A 22,105-nucleotide genomic window follows, 5' to 3' on the forward strand; every position below is an offset into this window, starting at 1 on the left:
TGTTTGCGTCAGGGAGAACTCAAAAGAGCATACACTTAAAAATATAGATCTTGATATATGAACATGTTTACATTGAGCACATGAACTGTGAACCAGTGCTGAACTAGAAAAGAGCAAACACTAGGGGAAAAGGCAATGCCAAGTCATAGTTGGCTCCAGCCGGGACATTTCTGTGTGAGAGGACAGAGGGTCAGAGGTGAACGTCATTCTGCTCTGACATGTTACTCATCCTAAACCAGACCCTACTGACTTCACCCTGAAACCCTAAGAGGGTTTCACATGTAGTAAGCCACTGAGATCTCTATAATGAGTCAGTATTTCAGAAGCAGGTTAACAGAACTGTTCTCTAACATTCAGCTCGTGTTCCAGTGTTGAACTGCTTTCACAACACAGCACCTCCAGCTGCATAAAATGAGTTTGGGAAAGTTTCCCAGGATTCCTGGGGTTCATCAAACACTAGTGTTTGGAATTTCAGGTGGAGTCATTTCTCTAACATGTAAAACAGGCGACCTTCTCTGCATGGGACAATAGCTTCTCCTGTGACAATTGTTTGCTTCATGAATATCAATTGTAGACCAGGACTCATAAAAATGGGAGAAACCCCTTGGGTGAAACAGTGAGATGGAGAAGCGTCCCCAGAGCACAACAGGAACCAGTCCTGAAACTGCTCATCTGCACCTGTTCTTGGGTTGTAGCCTGTGATCTGTGGGTCCTGCGCACCCCGTGCGGCCCAGATCTCTCCCTGCAGGGAGTTTGTTTCTGGGATCACACTGACCTCCTCTCGCTGTCTTTCTCACGGAGTAATAGACAACCTTGTCTTCCACTTTATAATGTCCATTTGCAGACAAACTGTGTTCTTGCCATTGTCTCTGCAGATGGTGAAATGACACTTCATGGAGTCTGAATGGTTTGTGGTCCTGCGATGAAGTACTGACACAGAGAGATGGGGAAAGTCTACACACCAAGGTATTTTGTATCCTCCTCCCTTGAGGAGCTAATTTCACAGGAAGTCATTTTCTTTGTTTCTCATCTCTAGGTGCATACTCTGTAAATAAAGAGGGGGTTGAAGCACAGCTGCCATCCCTTCAGGCTTCCTGACACTCTCAGGATGTGAGTTTTCACAGCGTGTGTCTCACACAGTCACAGGGGGCAGTGTCCTTGGACTTCAGGCTGCTAATCTGTAGATAAGCTGTGCTACTGGGGCATCCAAGGAGAAGACATAGCCCTGTGTGAAGCTCTGGACATATGTTGACTTCCCAGTGTGGGTGTTGATCCAGCCCATCCACTGAAGGCTTTTTCCTGGTGCTTGTCACACCCAATTCATATCGTAGCTGGAGAAGGTGTGTCCAGAAGTCCTGCAGGACACTTTCACCTACGCTCCTGGCTTCTGCACCTGGGCCCCAGACTTTACTAACTCCATCTAGGCGTGCACACCTGCGAGGAAGTAAACTATAAGGCGAGGGCTCTGGAGCTGCCACAGTCTTCCCTCTGGCCTCATCCATGTCGTAGCTTACCCAGCACGGCTGCCAATAGGAAAATACAGCTCCACAATCACTCCTGATGCATGCACTTCAGTGTCAGTGATTCAAGAGCAACCTATATGGCAATGTCCTAGTTTATTGTGGTATCAGAGGTGATGGCTTCAGCGTTCAACTCCATAGGGCACTTGTATGTACACATAATTCACATCCATGAATGCATTTTTGATCTACATCAGGTATAAATAAGAGGAAACCTGAAGAATTTGACAGAGCCACACACCAGCATAGCTCATCTGCTCATCTGAAATGTGGTCTGGAATCCTGATGGCTAGTGGGGGTGAATCTCATGATCTCATGATGTGGTTTGACAGCTGGTCATGACTGGTACAGATGTATCCATTTATACTCGACCCCTATAATTTCACTGACTTCATAGATGAGATCTGTCAAAATCAGCTTCTCGTGGACTAATACTGACCAATCAAGGGGTCATTCCTCTGTGTCTGTGATGAAGTAGAGTGATGTTTCACTGACTCACTGGGGTGGGTGTGGGGGAAGTCTTACTCATTTTACTATATCATCTTCACTATTACTACTTATGGAATGAGTGTGTTTTCATAAATAGTCAGCTATATCTTCCATGAACTTATTTTTCTTACTCAGTTAAATAACGTATACCAAAATATTATTTCATTAGGCATAATTTGCTTACTTCCTCTTTTCACATAAAAACCAGCACACAAAACGTAACATAAGAAAAATTGAAAAACAACCAATTGAATAATACAAAAGTGTGTAAATTATTAAGAAAACATTCACAACCAAGCAATACAATATTTGAAATATAAGGAAATATTAATTTATCACCGTAAGTCTGACAGTATTCCCTAAATAAATTTAATTAATTTGCAAGATATGTTAAAGATACATTGGCAAGATTAACATAAGTTGTAAAATTTAATTTTAAAAATAGCATCAATGTTGTGAAAAAGATTGGCAAGATGCCATAAGATTAGGACATATCTCTACAAACTCAGAAATTTTCTAGAGTGCAGTACCTATTTTCTGGGAAAAAAATCCTTCCTTGCCTGAATGGTCCTAAAACAATTCAAGTGCGTAGGGCTCATGGAAACTCAGCAATCGTTGGAGGCTCTTCATTTCAAGGCCAGGGCATTGGTTTCTCAGGTTTCAACTCAAAGAACCTAGGGACAAAGCATAAGGGTCGATCAAATGTAGATCAGTTTCCCGGTGCTGGACGATGGAACACCCCATACTATCTATCCACTCATACCTCTATAATGTGTAATCACGTGGAGATAATCACAACTCTCTGCCCACATACAAGCTCTAGGCCCTCTCTGGACCCCTGCCCCTCCATTTCCACTCTGGACACCTGCTCTTTCTCTCTTCGTCTGACTCCTCCTCCTCTGAGTCAGGCATCTATTCCGTATTCTGCAATGTGAGCCATGGATGCACTGATGCTGAGAGTCCTTCCATGCACCCATCAGAGAACTGAAGTGAATTGGCATATCGAAAGTCACCCGAAATCTGGAGGAGGTCTATTTAGAGGGGCATGGCTTCATTTTGCTTACCTGAATCAGAAGCTACTGAACCCATGTATTTGAAAAAACAAAAACCAAATAAAACAAAAATGTAAATTAAAAATTTATAAATTTCTAGAGATTGAGTACTGTTTGCTGTGACAGTGTGAAACTATTGGGGCCAGTCATTAGTGAAGCACCACATTTTGTGGGCTTTGACTATAAAACCCCTCCAGATTTTTACGTGAACTTTCAAAATAAGCCCTGGGTTTCAGACACTGGAGAGGGAGACTTTTATCAACTCAAAAGATTTCTCACCAGCGGAAGGTCAATTCCATTGACTTTTCATATCTGGAGGTAAAATATTTTCCCTATCAACCACACACCCCATATCTTACCCATGAGACCTAAGTGTGAGGGTATAGTGAACAAGTATTAAAAGATCCAAGATAAAGAAAGGAGATACTGCAATGAAGTAAAGGAACACGGACAGGCCAAACTATAAACTACACCACAGGCATGAAGGTCAGAGTCTTACTGCCCAGGTGCTATAAAAGATTCAGCCTCAATCAGAAGAACACACAGAAAACTCCCTGTTCTCCCACTTCATCACCATGTAGATTCCCAGCATCACAATCCTGCATTACAATTTAGAGTGGGAAGAATCTGCTCCTCTGTGGAGAAAACAAAACAAAACAAATTACATATAGCAAACATAGCTATAGTCTAACCCTTGCCAGGTTAGCACGAATCCCCACAAAACTTAGTTTCCCACAAAACTTAGTTCTGAAAAATGTTTCTACCTCAAAGAAACACTCATTATTAAGATAAATTTTCATTTATCTGAATACGCCCATCACATTTGTAGACTGATTTTCTGTGTTGCCATACCTCAAATTTAACTCATTAGTCTTATTGAAGGTTTTTAAATTTTATTTTACATTGAAAACTGACCTGAGTATTTTTTCAATGTCTTGTCCAATCAGTATTCTTTACCAAATCGCTGTAGTTTGTCCAATAGAAGTGTGCAGGACACATGGTTCTAGAAATGGAGTGCTGTGTGAAAAAGAGCCCTTATTCATAGACGTGGAGACCGTGGGACAAAATTATTTGCAGAGCACATTGAAATCTGCAAACGAAGTGAAAAGACTACAATGGATGGATGGATGGATTTTGATAAGAGTAGTACGAACCCCCAGTAAATTGATTTTAAAAAAGAAGAAAAGAAATGTCTAGGAAATGATTGTGACATATGTACAAATGTTCTTGATACCATTGATGTATGGGTACAAGAACTGTAAGAGTCCTCAATAAAATTTATTCTTTTTTAAAAAAATAGTGAGGAGACTTAGAGATGATCACATTCTAATAGAGAATAAGTCAAGTGTAGCAATGAATAAAGAAAACATAAATAGCAATTAAGTAATTTCAAAATATAATGAAATTAGTATGTGAATCCAGAGGCCTCAGGATAATCTGCCAAGTTTAAAAGACAAAATGAAAATTATTTATGATACCTAAGATGTATCATAAAGAGCAAACTTGTCATTATCCAAAACAGTTGACTAGGACTAGGATTCAGATTAGGAGCACCAGGAAGAAACATGTGGTTAATATCTTATAGAGAGAGTCCAGACTGCATCACATTTGAGAATGACATGTTGTTTTGTATATGTACCGTCCATTTTGACTAAAGATCACTCTTAATAGAGACTGGAACTGCCCCCATAGGGATCTCTAAACTGTAATCTTTTTGGACACCAATTGTCAGTTTAACTGTGCAAGGGACCTGCTCACCTTTCAAACAGCATCCACGATCTTGAACTTTGTGTCGCCAGGGATTGCTACATCATCACTTACAACTGTGTAGAGAAACACAGTTTACAAAAACGTTTAATTGGCATGTATAAGGTTTAACTGTAAGCAAGGGTTTTTCCATCTCAATCCTATCACCCACCTAATCTGGGTTGAGAGCAGTAACCTCTATTAACAGGAAATTAATCTCTATTAAGCAGTAAATAAAGGGAGAACATGCTTTCTGTGATGTCCATAAAGATGACTTCATTATTTTTATTTCTTTTTTTTAGTATTACACCTCTCTTTCATTTATATTCATGCTTATGCAAAATGAACCACATAGTATATTTGAACATATGAAAACTGTCTTGTCTATCACACTATTAATTATAAAAGTTTATAAGAGAACATGTGTTCACATTCTATTGAAAAAACAGAGTTGTTGGTCCTAGTTAGAATACGAAAATGAAAGTACCATTGCCATGTTCACACTGTAAATCCAACATTCATTATAGAATGTATAATAAATAGAAAGTGTAGACAAGGGTCTTAAATGACTTCAGGGTATGTAATAAAATTCCCAGAAAAGGATAGAGGCATGGGTCTTAAACAGAATTGGAAGTTGTCTCATATGTGAATGTCAGTAGGTTGAGAAATACCCAACTCAATGTAATCAATAGAAGAAATATATCCCTAACATCTATACATATGGTAAGAGGGAAAACAAATTAAAAAACTAGGTTGTCTACATAAACATCTATCAAGAGTGTGCCAGGCCTAAGAATGGCCTGCTATTTTGTCAAACTACAGTGCACACAAAGGACCACGGAACCCATCACCTGCATTATGCAGAGATATCAAACCAAAAGAGGAAGCCCCACTTAAAATGAGGAGCACAAGAAATAGTCTGTCATCTCTAGAGGAGAATTTTCCAATTAGAACACCAATGGTAATGCTGAACCTGCCTTGGAATGCACAACAGTTCATATAATTTCTGCTCAACATACCCCCCTTCTCCTTCCCTCAGGATCATAGTCTTCCAAAAGTTGAGGGAAAAATAGAAAACTTTTTACTTTTTAATTACATTTCTCAGTGAACTATTTGAAACTCAATTATCCTACTCTCATAGATTAAAAGTTCTCTCTTCCCTGGCCTCCTCAGAATGGTATGATTTACCTTTAAAATAGAGAGCCAAGAGGTCATTTCCTGGCAATATTCAGAAAAAAGAATAAGATTTTCTATTCTGTCATTTTTCATCTGCAAATTAATACACATTTTCCTCCTGTCATCATTTATATTCAAGGAATATATAGAGATAATAGTGTATAAGTTTATTAGCTCAAAAAAAGTAGATTAGCTTAATTCTGGATAATTACATGTTACTACTGAAAACGTTCTCTGAAGATCAATTTAATAATAATAATAAGCCACCATTTCTGGTAGGTATAGGGGACCTATGGGTGGGTCTCATTGATTAATAGCTAATATCATTCCAACATTTCCCAAAAATGCCAAGTACAAGAATTTAAAAATAATTACTAAACAATCCTGTATAATAAGTAGTCTACTTACATCAGACTATAAGCTAATGTTCACTTTCGATGAGGCAAGATAAATGATTTCTAACAAAAGCTGCCTCTGCAATCATTATATTAGAAATAATTATTATGAAAAATATATAGATAGGTCCTAGTAAATGGCAAAATATTTCCAAGACAAAGTTTAATAACAAAAATAAGGGAGGGATTGGCGCATTTAATATAAATACTGAACACATTGTGATAGAATTCTAATAATGCTGGCTTCAGGGAATAACACACTTTATTGAATGAGACTTTTTGGAAAATCAGGGATCAATTCTTCAGTTATTTAAACTGTTCTACTTGAAGACCAAAAACGCGTGGTTCAATATACAAAATAGTTATCAACACAGCTCATTTTAAAGAGCAAAACACGCATCAAATGAGATTTCTGCAGTTGTATTCTCACTGCAGGATCGTGTAGAATATGCACCTTTTTCTAACTTTGGGTTAAAATATCTACAAGACTGTGGTCTTCGAGGCCTTATTCCATCTGCCAGTTCTTGCCGATCCTCAGGAGACAGTAGATGCTCTCTCATTCCACTCATCACCATCTTAAGGCAATCAGGGTTGTCTTGAATGAAGGGTTCAACTGGGACGGTTTTACACCAGAAATTCTTGGAGATGAGAGGAAATCTGACGTTAGCGAGGACATCAATCATAAAAAGCTGGCGATTCGGCGCATCATGTCTCAGTCCCCTGACGGCAGCATCATAAACCTGCTCCTCTGTGCTCACGGTCAGGGGTCCTGATTGAGCAGACATGTTACTCGCTGAGCATCAAGTTAGAGAAACTCCTCAGTTTTGTAAACGTCAGTGAAATGCTGGTGAATAAAGGCGTGTACAGTGGCTTTCAACTCAGGACAGTCTAGACACGCTGCTAGAACGCTTAGACCAAGACAGTTTAAAGCATCCACTTGCTCTTTCAAAAAATCAACACACATGTTCTTCACAGGCTGAATCTGGTACTGGTTTGCTGCATCCAACAGAGACTGCACATTGTTGCTATTCATGGTTGCTATTCACAGTGTAAGCATATTCCACCAGGTGTTCAATAATGTAGGTCAGTGTCTTTGAGTTCTACGTCAAAGGACTTTGATTCCAGCGTGTCAGTTGTGAACATGACATTAAATACTGGCCTGGCTGCAGCCAGGACCACACGATGAGTAGGGATCTCTCTTTCCTGATCCATGAGAGTCACATCACACAAAGTTCTCCGTCTTCACATGTCATTCATGACCGCCAAGGAGCCCGCCAACAATTTCGCTTCTACCCAAGCGGCAGGTTTCTTCTCGGTTTTTCTTCGGCTACTCCGCGCCACCCTAGAGGCTGACATCCTGCCTGAGCTCGGCTCGCGTCCAGGGCTCCCCGGGCCGGGCCTGGAGTGGGCTGTGGTCTGCGGACTGAGTCTTTGCAGCTGCAGTCTCAGCCGCAGGTGTGGGCCCTTTAGCAGGGACCACCTCTTCCTGGCTCCTCCCTAAGCCCCGCCCCAGGCGCGCCAGGCCCCACCCACCCCACCAGGCACCTGTGTTGGTGCAGCAGCAGAAATGGGCGGGACAAAAACTGCCTTGAGAGGAAGTGAAGGCAGAGACCCTACTCCTCCCTGACCCTGCCAGCTCCTCCCACCCCGGGTCACGCCCAGAAAGGGCCGGAAGTGGCGGTGTCTTATTCCGAACTCCAGTTCATGGCAAGGCTCCTACTGTCCATGCTCTGCTCTCGGTGCCAGAGAAGCGCTCACAGCCTGAGCACCTTGTTGCCGGCGCTCCCAGGTGGGAGGCTCTGGGATCGGGGACGTGCGAGTGGGCAGAGGCTATTTTAGGGTGCCCCTGCTGCACACAGCAGTCCTGCTGACTAGGGTGCAAGCGCCCTTTCTCTCCCCAGGAGTCCTGCCAGCGCTTCTCTTGGTGAGAGATGGGCGGCTGTCCCCGAGGCCGGTCCTATTTCCCCACTTTCGGATTGGTTGGGGTTCATGGTGGGATTCCCTGTTGGAGAAAGGGGATCTGGCCTTGGGTTTTGGGCTTCAGGGTTCCCTGATTCTCTCTTTGCGGGTCTCCTAACCCCCTCCCTTGTTTCCTTCCACACAGCGGCGCCTCCTCCCGGAGACTCCTTGAGCCTCCTCAGCTCAAAGGTGAGCCCCAGGGTCCTGTTCTGCTGACCTCCCTCTGGACCCGACCAGACTCTGTTCTAGGTGCAAGATATCTTGCTGGTCCATAAGAGAAACGTCCTCCCTGGCTTTAAAATATTGATGGTGGGCTTTTTTCTTTATGTTTATATTTTTATCTATATATTACTATGTTTTATTTTTCCTTCCCACTAAAATTTGTTTCTGTTCGTTATCGTTTCTGTTGGGTTTCTCAGTTTGTGAAGCACAGGAGTGGATGCCTACAGATAAGAAATGATGGGAGGGTTTGTAGGGGATGTCTCGTTGGGGTGGGGGGTGGGTGGTGTCTGAGTTGGGGAAAGGAAGGGACTTTGGGGAGCAACGAATGAAGGAAGGAGGGAACTGAGCACTAGAACTAATGGTGATGACAGAAGTCATTTTAAAGGCGATTTAGTCATGGGAAAAAAGACAATGTTGTGAAATTATTGTTGTACTAATTGTACAGTTCTTCTTGTGATGTTTGAATGGTTGAATTGTGGGATATGTGCATTAAGTGTCGCAAAGGGTATTCAAAAAGAAAAGAAGGTCTCCATCATGAAAACTATCGAACTAAATAAACTATGCATGAGTCAAAAACCAAAGCGAAACAATCAAACAAAAAATTAGGTAGTACCAATGTGTTTGACTTCTTTCTCTGGGATGAAAATGGAAGTGGCCCTGAAACAGGCCCTTGGGTTTTGAACGTTGTGAGGCTGAAGGTCAATTTACTTGGAGCTGGTGTAGTGGGCATTGGCCCTGGTGCTCTCAGCCATGGCGCGCTTGGCCAGCTGTCCAGGTAGTAGCAGGTACACAGCTGTCTGGATGTCCCAGGCGGTGATGGTCGAGCAGTTCGGAATATGTAGTTGAGGTGCCTGGTGGGTGATGTGCACGAAGGTGTCATTGGTCAGTGAGTTCACGATGCCCATGGCCCTGGACGAGACGCTGGAATCCGCATGGAGCTACTTGAGCACCTTGTGCACATACACAAAGTAGGTCACTTCACTCCTTAGCTGGCATTTCTTACTGTGCTTCCTTTGAGCCATAGCTGCAGCCTCCTTGGGGCCCCTCCTCGGGCATGCAGGGACTTAGTGGGGTCAGGTGGGTTGTTTGACTGGGACAGTACACCTGGAAAAGGTAACACAGGCGTCCTAAGGCGAGCTCAGGGAGGACAGAAACTCTTGTGGAGCAGAAGGGCAAAAGTTTGCTTAATCTTAATTTTCAGTACGAATACAGACCATGAAAGCGGGGCCTAACGATCCTTCTGACCTTTGGTTTTTAAGCAGGAGGTGTCAGAAAAGTTATCACAGGGACAACTGGCATGTGGTGGCCAACCATTCACAGTGACGTCACGTTTTGTTCCTTTGATGTCAGCTCTTTCTATTGCTGTGAAGCAGAATTCACCAAGCATTGGATGATTCACCCTCTAATGGGGAACGTGAGCTGAGTTTAGACCTTCTTGAGACAGATTAGTTTTACCCTAATAGGGATGTGTTGTTACCATGGTAACCCTGCTCAGAAAAAGAGGAACTGCAGGTTTCCATTGGGTGTGTGTGCTTAGTTGAGGAGCCAATGGGACGAAGCTGCCTTCTCTGGGATTAAGACAGACTCTTAAACTGCAGGGAGGATAGGACACGGCCAGGGAGCCTCCATTGGGCTTGGATAACCTCCAACTCTGCTGGCCTGGGCTGTGGCTGTCTGTGGATGCCAGTCCCCACTATGCGCTGGGACCAAAACGTTAGCAGCCCCCTCACCTGCCTGTCACACACCTCGTGTTAGTGGTGATCCTGGTGCTAGAACATTGGTAGACAATCTGCTTTTGGTCAGGGTTTCCTATGGAGCAGGGCAGCTCCCTCCCTGTGATCTATTGCTGCCTTAACAGGGCCTTCCAGTTGACCTCCCAAGTGGCGACAAGAAAAATAAGTCCCCACTCGGTCCCAGTGGAAGGGGACAAGGCTCCTAATGGAGGTGCCCAAGGTGCACGTACACATCGGAGCATCTCCAGCTGGTTGCCGGAATGGGACTCCTGGTTGAGCTCCCATATAGTGGCGAGAAAAATGACTAATCCCCACCTGATGCCAGTCCATCCACCTTTTGCAGCAGAAGCAGCCTGCGGTCTCAGGTGAGGGCAACAGGAACATTGATAACAGGTTATTTCTGGTCTCCTAGAAAGTATTAGTAAGTGTTCTTTCAAAACTATTGTTATGTGTGAACCCAATAACTTGAACTTAAAAAAAAACAAGGAAAAAATGTTTATTCATCCTATGCGAATAATGTAGTCTCTAGATGCCAGAATCTTTAATTTTCATCTATCTTACAGTTAGTCTGGAAGGGTCTCATGAAATTTTATTTTGATTTAATTGCCCGTCGACCTTTAAAGCAGCCTGAAACCCACTCAACTCTCATTAGTTCCTTGTTCTGCTGGATCCTTTGATCCTCCAGCTGACCCCTCAATGTAGAGGCCTATATGATTTACACTTCCCTTGAAAGACAAAATGTCACTTACGACCGATGACTGTGTGCTGTCCTTACCCTAGAGCCCACATTCATGAAAATACTCTGCCATATGGCGGCCCGTGTGGAGCTTAGAGAATTGCTTCAGCTCGCCTCCAAAAGAATGGTATAATGAGGGGTAGGAAGTCCTCACTGATTTTGTTGTCAGCTTGTTTGTTCCTTTTTTTTAACTAAAGAAACTTCTTCCCTTTTTAATAAGAGAAATAATAACTTTGTAAAAATAACTAGCACACTAGCATGTCTTTATGCAGGCCTTGGGTGTTTATTTGTGGTTTCTGGGGCTGTTGTCATATTAGCTGTCATTGAGTCAGTTCCATCTCACAGGCACTGAGTGAACAACAGAACAAAGCACTGCACTCTCCTGTGCCAACCTCACAATTTAGGATGAACCCATTGTTGCAGTCACTTTGTTAATCCATTCAATAGAGGGATTCCTATTTTTCACTGCCCCTCTACTTTACCCAACTTAACATCCTACTCCAGGGACTGTTCTCTTGATAACTTGTCCAAAGTATCTAATATGAACTTTCACCATCTTTACCGCTAAGTAGCCCTCTGAAATTACTTATCTGATATTCTGCCAAGACAGACTTGTTTGTTACTACGGCTATTCATGGTACTTGGGGTATCCTTGGCCAGGACTACAACTCAACTACATTGATTATTCTTCTGCCTGCCTAATTCAGTGCCCATCTTTTGCATGCAGAGGAAGCCATTGACAATAGCATGTTTTAGTCAGGTGAACCCAATTCTCAAGGTAATATCTTTTTAAAAATCATTTTATTGGGGGCTCGTACAATTATTATCACAACCCATACATACATCCATTGTGTCAAGCACATATGTGCATTTGTTGCCACCATCATCCTCAAAACACTTGCCTTCTACTTGAGCCGTTAATATTGGCTGCTCATTTTCCCCCTCCCTCCCCATTCCCCCTTACCTCATGAATCTTTCATAATTCATAAATTATTATTTTGTCATATGTTATACTGTCTGTTGTCTCCCCCCACGCCCGCCCTCTTCTCTGCTGTCCATCCCCCAGAGAGGAGACTATACGTAGATTCTTGTAATCACTTCCCCCTTTCTACCTCACATTCCCTCCACACTCCAGGCATCGCCACTCTCACTACTGGTCCTGAAGGAGTCATCTGTTCTGGATTCCCTGTGTTTCCAGTTGGTATCTATACCAATGTACATCCTTTGGTCTAGCCAGATTTGTAAGGTAGAATTGGGATCATGATAGTGGAAGGGAGGAAGCATTTAAGAACTAGAGGAAAGTTATATGTTTCATCGTTGCTACCCTGTACCCTGACTGGCTCATCTCTTCCCCATAACCCTTCAGTAAGGTGTGTCCAATTGGCTACTGATGGGCATTGAGAGTCCCCTCTGCACTCACTTACATTTACTATGATATGATTTTTTGTTCCTTGATGCTTGATACCTGATCCCTTTGACAGCTTGTGGTCACACAGGCTGATGTGTTTCTTCCATGTGGGCTTGTGTTGCTTCTGAACTAGACGGCCACTTGTTTATCTTTGAGCCTTTAAGACCCCAGATGCTATGTATTTTGATAGCCAGGCACTATTAGCTTTCTTCCTCAATGTAATATATTTCCAGCACTGTAAAGAGGTGTTATTCCCCTGTTTCATCCAATGTAATGTAGCTGTAGATCTCTTGACTGTTACTATCACCATTTGGGGTGTTTTGGGGGGATTTTCTTTCACAAACTAACTTTTTCTGGAAGGACTTAAAATTACTCAAGCTTAGATTAAGAATGTTGATCAAGGTAGGATTCAGACCATGACAGTGTGTGTGTGTGTGGGGGGAGCTTTTTGGAACTAGAGGAAAGTTGTAGTTTTCATCGTTTCTATATCATACCTGACTGGTTTGTCTCCTCTCCAAGACCCTTCTGCAAGGGGATATCCAGTGGCCTACAAATGGGCTTGCAAGTCTGGCTAGACCAGATGATGTACACTGGTACACATGGGAACTGGAAACATAGGGAATCCAGCTCGATGATCCCCTAGGGACCTGTGGGGTGAGTGGTGATACCGGGAGGACTTTGGGAGGGTGGGTTGGAAGGAGGAACTGATTTCAAGGATCTACATGTGGCCTCCTCCCTGGGGAACAGACCACCGAAAAGTGGATGAAGGGAGACGTGGGACAAAGCAAGATATGACAAAATAATAATTTATAAATTATCAAGGTCTCGTTCGTGAGGGAGGGGCCAGTGGAGAGGGAGGGGAAAAATGAAGACCTGATGGCAGGGGCTTGGGTGGAAAGCAAATATTTTGAGAATAATGAGGGCAACGAATGTACAAATGTGCTTTACACAATTGATGTATGAGTGGATTGTGATAAGAGTTGTATGAGCCCCTAATAAAATGATTTTTTAAAAAGAAAGAATGCTGATCAAGTAGGTCCAACCTTGTTCTTTAACCAGCCTGCCTCAGAGCTCTGAGACTGAAACCTGGACTTAAGAACTAGGGGAATGGTGAGCCTTATATTCCAGATATTTATGACGACTGGGCATGACAGAGTCAAAGATAAATTGTGTATTTTTCTAGTAGCCTGACTTGCATGTTAGTTTTATAGGGGCACAAACATACACCCCTGTCAAATAACTGCCACTTCACAACTCCCTGACTAAGAAAATCTCAGGGGGTTGAAAAGGGCAATGCCAATGACATCAATCTAGGATATCCGACTAGCCACATCAGGCTAATGTCTCCCTACTTTATCACAGCTTAGCCTCTTCCCGTCACATTCATTTTGTGTTCCTACCCCTCCAGGCTCCTGGTCGAGCAAGTTTCACAAGTGGTGCCAAGATACTAGCTTTTTATCTCTCCCTAGAAATCCAAAACTATGGGTGAGATGTGGGTGTTATAGTGAGATAATCAGGGAAAAGGATAAAAACATGTAAAGGGGAAGAAACTGTTGGTAGAAAGGTACACAGATAGTATCAGCACTGAAATAATTGATCACACCTCATAATTCTGTAAATTTTTAAAGTACATTGTAAATGTTTTATAGCAATAAAACTAGCATAAGAATATTGTAGCATTGAGTTTATTGACTTTGGCTTGAAAACAGATTCTTCCTGAAAATTCACCTATTTTGATAACAAATTAAAGTGTGTGGGTTCCTCTATAAAATCAACCTTTCAAAACCTAGGCCAACGCTCAACTTAAGCATTTAACTCCCAAGGCTATACAGTAATCCAGGGTCATAATTGCCTTTCGGGAAGACCTGGAATCCATTCATCCTCTGAGACTAGGAGATACCTGCTTCTATTACATGAATGTCAATGAAGGGGACCTGACGAAGAGAAGAATGGACTCTATTAGCATAGCGTGGGCTCTGTCATTAAAACAAATACCTCAGGTTGAATCCTAATCTTCAGCTCAGGGGCACATGGTGGGCACTCCTTAGGGCAAGAAGTGCAGGCCAATAACCTGATATACCTAAGTGATCACTCCTCTTCTCTTTCAGGTTGCAGATTTGCCACACATACCAAAATACAGGCCAGTCTAGGGAGCCAGAAGCCTGGGACTGCTGTCTTGCACACTTAAGCATCACAAGGATTTGAACTTCTGAATGGTTGTGAACCAAATCTGTTCACCTGTCTGCAAATGTCCTAGTGTCTCTGCTTTTTATTTAGAGAGTGCATTGATTTTTATTCTAGGAGCTTGACTACAAAATGGTGAGTACTACAGAAACCTAGGGTATTTGCATTATACAAAGTAAGGTCAGGTAGTGATCGCTGGAAACCTGAGGTTAGATTATAAGGTAAAAGTGTGATGGGCGGGGCACAATGGATGGAGCTTTCTGAAGCTGTCTATTGCTAACAAATGCATATGTGGTTCCAAGCACTGGATAACTGTGATGGTCTTCCTTATGTGCCTTGAGGCTTGTTACATAAGGTATCAGCATCATTGTTTGGGCCTTGGTTTTTTGAAATGTGCAATAAACTTCCTGAGTAGAGTCCAGATATAAAGGTCTCCCAGAGGACATGAATTCTTAGCTCGTCCAGAGTCACCATTGCTTCTTCACTACAGTTTTCTTTATTCCATCAGGCAGTGACATATTTTCTTTAGATTTTTAAAGATGGCAGATTTGGCTCTTACACTGTTGGACGTATCTTCTCATGGCTTCATCAAAAGAATGAGTCTGTTTGAAATGTGTCCAGTTGGTCAATTAGTGAGAATTCCTATTCCTTATATTTGTTTATGTTGGTAAAAAGCCCTGCAGAAACATTCTTCACTGGTAATGTCCCTTTCTACAACAGATGAAATCCTTCCTAGGCTTGCAGTATCTTTACCTTGCCTTACATAATTAACACAATTATTGCGCTATTATTAAAAACACAGCCACTGAAGGTGGTTTATTTTGCTTGAACTTAAAAAAAAAAAACCAAAAACAATTGTGTCTCTTTCTTCAGAGGATCCCATTCATAACATATCCCATGTATTGAGGTTGATACCTCATCATCTTTGCTTTTTTTTTTAATATGGAATGCTTCACGAATTTGTGTCTCATCCTTGTGCAGGGGTCATGCTAATCTTCTCTGTATCGTTCCAATTATAGCACATGTGTTGCCGAAGCAAACACCATCTTTGCTTTTTAATAGCATTTGTCCTGTACTTCTTCCAAGAGACCAAAAACAAAAGATACAAACTCACTGCCATAGAAATGATTCCATCACAGAGTAACTTTAAAGTTGTGGGTAGAGCTGCCCCAGAGGTTTCTTGCACTGTAACTATGTATGGGCATAGAAACTTTGTCTTTCTCCAGTGAAATAACTGATACTTTCAAAGTACTGACCCAGCAGTTAGCTCACTGTACTACCATTGCTCCATTATCCATGATAGGTTTGTGATAAGAATTGTGTGAGCCCCCTAGAAAATGATTTAAAAAAAAAAACATCTCTTAATTTCCAATGAGAATTCTGGATGTCCTGCTTCTGCAACAGGTCTTTTTGAAGATATTATTACTTATTTTAAAAGGGACACCACTAACTTCCTTTTCTATCTCTTCATTCAGGAATATATCACTTAACATACTCATTGTTTTTTATCCATCTTTAGATATAGCTTGATGGCACTTTTGAAGATATCACAGAAGCCCACATTTTATTTAGTCTGTTAATCCAGAGACCACAAATCTGGGATGATTTCCAAGCTCAGCCCCTTCAAGTGCCTTGTGAATAACTGCCGGCCTGCCTTTAGGAGAACACAAGTAGGTGATGATACTGGCAGTATAATCATTGAGCTTGTATTCCGTTAGTTTAACTAGTAAAATTCAGAACCATGAAAGGGAGGTCATCATGTGCTTCAATATTCTCAATCCCTCTTCAATTCTTATTTGTCTCATTCATATGCAATCCTTGTATGAATATCCTGTGTGAGAACTTTGTATGAATTTGTGTAACCATAAGTTGTCCAGGATATAAGTAGCAATAGATATTGGTTTCAGCATATTTGTTAGTCTGGGTAGACTAGATAAACAAATTCATAGACACTCATGTGTATAAGAAAAAAGCTTTATATACAAGAACAATTGGGTATTAAGAAAACATCCGATCCCAGTCCAGATCAAGTCCATAAGCCCAATATTAGCCCAGATGTGCAATACTAGTCCATAAATTCCTTGTCACACTCACACAGTCAAGTAATGATGGATGCAGGAAGATCACAGGCCAATGGGTGAAAAGTCTTGTAAATCCAGTGGCAGTAGAAGCACCTCGGTGCTGGCAGCGGTCTCCACATGGCTCCTATAACTCCCAGGGCTCTGGCTCCATCAACCTTTCTCCATGTGGCTTGTCAAAAGCGATGTCTAGCGATGGGGAGAGGGCGGGGGTCCCACCCGGCGGGGGTCCCACCCCCAATGAGCTATTTGTCTCCTTAGTGTCTCCAAAGAGGTTATCAAGCTGCTGCCTGATTGACAGACTAACCTCCACCCCTTTCACTCTTAAGTATGTGCTTTCTGTTTTGTTTTTTTTTTTGGGGGGGGTTAGGTAAGTTCATTCATTTCCAACTAATAACAAATCTATAGGCAAAAGAACAAACCAGCGTGAAGTATTGAGTCATCTTCATTATGGTTCATAACTCTGAGCCCATTATTGAAGCTATTGTGTCATTCCATCTCCTCATGGGCCTTACTCTGTTTGACTGTCCTCTACTTTGCCAAGTATGATACCCTTTTCCAAGTACTGGGGTCTCTTGATATCATGTTCAAAAATGTGAGATGAAGTACCATCATCTTGTTTCTAAGGAATATTCTGGATGTACTACTCAAAGAAAGATTTGTTTGTTCCTTTGGCCAAACCAAAACCACTAGCATTAAGTCAGTGCTGACTCATAGCGACCGCCCTGTGAGTTTCCAAGACTGTAACGGTTTACAGGAATAGAAAGTCTAGTCTTTCTCCTGAGCAGCTTCTGCTGCTGGTGGTTCATCAGTTAACCTTTACTCTGCGATCACATGGTTGGTTCCTTTGACAGTCCATGGTAATTCCAATATTCCTCAATAGCACCACAATTCACATGCAATGATTCTTTACTCTTCTTTATTCAATGCTCAACTTTCACAAGAATATGAAGCAATTGAAAATACCATCACATGAATTAAACTTGATATGAAGACACATGGCAGTAAATTTAAGTAAAGACATGGTTACCCAATTTAGCAATCTTTTTGGTGATTTGGATGTTGCCTGACCACACTAGAACATTCCATTGTTTAAATATAGACTAATGTAGGTGTCATGAATCAGAAGAGATATGGCTCTGGTTTGTGGTGAATATTTTCATTAGCTATCTTTTTACATAGTCATTTATCCTCCTTTCTGTCTGGCTGTTTGTTTCTCTCTCTCTCTCTCTCTCTCTCTCTCTCTCTCTCTCTCTCTCTCTCTCTCTCTCTCTCTTGATATCTATCTCTACCTATCATTGGGAAAAAATGTCCTTGATCTGTGGATGCATATAGCTCCCAGAACAGGATACACTCTTGTGTGGATTAAGAGAACTCTGCAGCAGATAAAATGAAGACTTCAGAAAAAAATCTGGGTTACCCTAAAGGCACTGCTAGCAGCATTCTTTGAGTGGGAGGAGCAGACCCAGGGGCCTCCCTTTATCCTGTTCAAGTTGATTTACAAATGCACCTCCAATATGCAAATACCTCTGGCAGCCACATGAAGCTACAGCACCCGTATATGTAAATTTAAAATCCTCATCACTCTGGAGAGCCTTTTGGGGTGTCATAAATCTTATCCACATGAACATGAAGCATGTGTGGGTTTTCCTTTCTGGTGGCAACTCTGGGAGGTGAGTGCTTCAGGGATTCCTACATGAAGTCTGGGGATGCAACATCTGAGCACATGACTCTGTTTCTTTTCATCGCCAGGTGTCCTGGCTCAGGTGCAGCTACAAGAGTCAGGCCCAGGAGTGGTGAAGCCCTCACAGACGTTGTGTGTCACCTGTGCTGTCTCTGGATTCTCTTTAACTAGCTATTATGTGCACTGGATTGCCAGGCTCCAGGAAAGGGCCTGGAGTGAGTTGAGGTAATAACATGATGGGAAAATATACTACAATCCATCTCTCCAATCATGAGTCAGCATCACCAAGGGCATTTCCAAGAGCCAACTTATTTATAACTGAGCTCTGTGAATCCTGAGTACACAGCCATGTAACACTGATGGGAAGTCCGTGTGAGCCCAGACATAAACCTCCCTGCAACAGGCCATGGTTCCAGGACATGCACGAGAGAGGAGTCAGGGATGCTTTCCGCTCAGAAGCTGTGGGTTCCCCCGCGTTTTCAGCACACCTCTAGGGATTATCATGTATACCCTCTGGGGAATCTTCATGCATCTGAATGTGTATTCTTTTCATTGGAATGGGCTTTGTCTATCTTTGACCATATATACAACAGAGTTCACAGTTATATGTCTTGATGAGATATGTTTGAAATTGACTGTACTAACTAGAATTATTTGTTGTCAAAGCCAGAGACATTTGAAAACACCAAACACCACCTCAGTCTATGCCAACTCATAGTGATGTCATTGTGAGTTTCTGAGACTATAACTGTTTACAGGAGTAAAAAGCCCTCTCTTCCAGGGAACATCTGGTTGTTTTAAACTGTATACGTGCAGATCTCAGCCCAAAGCATAACTACTTTACACAAGATGGATCGTTAAAGAAACCTTAATGCAGGAAAAATTTCTCTTGAGTCTCAAAGTTTCTTTAAGCAATCAGATATATTCATACATGCTCCCACATGTATATTTATGTAATAATTTTAACTTACAGTGACCTAGATAATATTGCATGTGTTGCTATTATTAGGTACACTTGAGTTGGCTTCAACTCAGAGATCCCATGTACAACAGGATGAAATGCTGCCCGGACGTGTACTATGCACACAATCATTCCTCTGTCTGGACTGATCACTGCAGCCATTGTGATATTCATCTCATTGATAGTCTCTCTCATTTGCATTGACATTTTACTTTACCAAGCACAAGACCATTCTCTGGGGACTAGCTCCTCATGAGTACATGACCAAATAAGTGCAATGAAGTCTTACTCGAATGCTCCCAAGAAATATTCAAGATGTTGGACAGCAGAAAAGTGAGTGAAGCAAGACGTTGGACAGTGTAAGATATGACAAAATAATAATTTATAAATTGTCAAGGGTTCATGATAGAGGGGGAGGTGGGGATGGAGCAGGGAAATGAGCTGATAATAAGGGCTCAAGTAGAAAGCAAATTTTTGAGGATGATGGCAACAAATATACAAATGTGTTTCAGACAATGTATGTGTGTATGGATTGTGATAAGAGTTGTACGAGCCTCCAATAAAAATATTTTAAAAAAAGAAATATTCAAGATGTGTTTATGTGAAAACAGACCTGCTTGTCCTTCAGACCACCCATGATATATTTAATGGTATTCCCTAACACCATAACCCAAATATATCAATTCTTCTTTGATATTTCTTACAGGGTTTGGGCCATAATTGGAGTCACTCTTAGTTTTCATAACTGCGGCAGCTGTTTCTGGCACTACAGATAGTGTCTGAGGTGCTTCTAAAATCATACAATTCATAAGGCAGCACCACGCAATAAACACTCAGGAGCAGAAAATAGCAATAGTGCTGACGTTGAAGAAATCTATGTAATGCCTAAACATGGGGCAACAAGAAGATAAACATTCATCTGCAGAAATAAAGGTCGATGCATGTAAGTTATACTCAGGTGAACCTGGACCACAAAATCATGTGGCATGATGATTAAATGCTCAACTTTTAGCCAAAAGGGTGGCAGGTCAAAACCAATCAGTGATTCAGTTTGTTAAAGACATGATTACTTTCTCCCATGAGTATTATGAAAAAGAAAACCTTTTTCACACAGTTCTTCACTTTCATGGAGGATCTAACAATCATCCTACACCCAAGCAACCTTGGACACTTAAAGTTCTATAAATGTTGACAAGACATTTTCAACCAACAATTAGCCAAGACACTGAGCTTCAACATATAGGCAATGATCAAGACAGTGTATTCTGTTACAAGTTTCCCGTTGTTAGGTGTGTTTCCCACATAAAACATCTACCCTTTCCCCCGGCATTGTTATCCAACCTGAGAAGAATCTTGTGTGTTTTGATTTCTTTTTTGATGTTAAATGGAGGAAGAGATTGTTCATTTCCTAGCTCAGTTGCTTGCTATATTGGTTTTCCCTCAATGCAGAAGAATGGCTGGGGTGTTCATAGCACTCAGACCTCAGAAAGAATAAATTAATGCATATATTAGTGGATGCATATGTTCAAATCAAACAATAATGCTGCACTGGAACTCATAATTTTCTAATTGCAAATACTGGAATCTAAGGAGTGTACTAATTCAAGGTATGCCTGTGGGGCACATCACTCCCATCTCTGTCACCCAACTTGTTTCAACAACCAGTTCTGGAGACACATTCTGGTGGAGCTGTGGTGCCTGCGCATTAGCACACTGTTCATAGTCCCTCACTCGTATCACAGCCAGGAACACTCATAGGCAAATGCCTGTTGTGGTTTCTTACTTAAATGAGGCCACCACCTTCACCACCCTGCAATCAGGAGATCCCAGAGACTTCTGAGTCAGAGTCTTTGATACAGAAATATCTGCCTCCTTTCTCGTCCTCCTGATGGTGCTGGGTCTCCCATCAGGTCAGTGGCAGGCAGATGCAGGGGGTCACAACAGATTGAAAGACCCATGGGTCCTTTAATACTTGTTCTGACTTTGCTTATTCTGGGTCTATTTGATTTCTGTTTTTAAACTTGACCATTTCCATGTCCTTAAAGATGGATGCTGGAATCTTGTTCAGAATTGCATTATAATTACACATCGCTTAGAGCAGTGGTTCTCAATCTGCTTAATGCCTCAAACCTTTAACATAGTTCAAGTTGTTTTTGTTGCTAGTTCATAACTAATTTTACTACTGTTACTAATTGGGAGATCCCTGTGAAAGGGTTGTTCGACTCCCAAAAGGGTTGTGACCCACAAGTTGAGAACCACTGTTGTAGACCGTATTAACCTAAATAATTTTATTTTATAATTTTAATTTAAATCAGTAACTTTTAATATAACTTTCACTTTCTTTATCTCATGACTTTCAGGAAACACTCAGGGACCATGTTGGGTGGAATCTCAGTCCAAAGGAGAGATTCAGGCTCTAGATCAAGGTCCTGGCCCTCAGCCCTGTATGCATTCCTAGATTACAGCCAAGACAGCATGCCAGACTTAAGACAAAGCCATCTTGGAAGAAAAGGCTCCATTAATCTCTAGAGCTTTTCTATTGGGCACTAGATAAGATCAGAAAAACCAAACAACACAGTAGTTAGAATTTTATCCTGCAAACTTTTATTCTTGTTTGTCAATTAACAGAACACAACTGCATCCAATTGGATTGTATTTCCTTGGCATCATATTTTCTGCCATCATTTCCACATTTCAGAATATTGGGAGGTTTAGTGCACCTTGAGGATGACTGACCAAATCTAACTCCAAGCAGCATTTAT

At 41.8% G+C, this 22,105-nt stretch overlaps 1 non-coding gene and 1 pseudogene across 1 annotated transcript; one reads left to right on the plus strand and one right to left on the minus strand.

Annotated features, from left to right (window-relative positions):
• Positions 1–22,105, plus strand: part of LOC142427574 (nicotinamide phosphoribosyltransferase-like) — a 158,756-nt pseudogene that overhangs the window by 61,614 nt on the left and 75,037 nt on the right.
• LOC142428340 (U6 spliceosomal RNA) lies at positions 15,557–15,663 on the minus strand. Its single transcript, XR_012780261.1, has one exon. It is a non-coding gene; the product is annotated as a U6 spliceosomal RNA (small nuclear RNA).

This window comes from Tenrec ecaudatus, chromosome 15 (assembly GCF_050624435.1).
Source record: "Tenrec ecaudatus isolate mTenEca1 chromosome 15, mTenEca1.hap1, whole genome shotgun sequence".
In the NCBI taxonomy this organism is placed as follows: domain Eukaryota; kingdom Metazoa; phylum Chordata; class Mammalia; order Afrosoricida; family Tenrecidae; genus Tenrec; species Tenrec ecaudatus.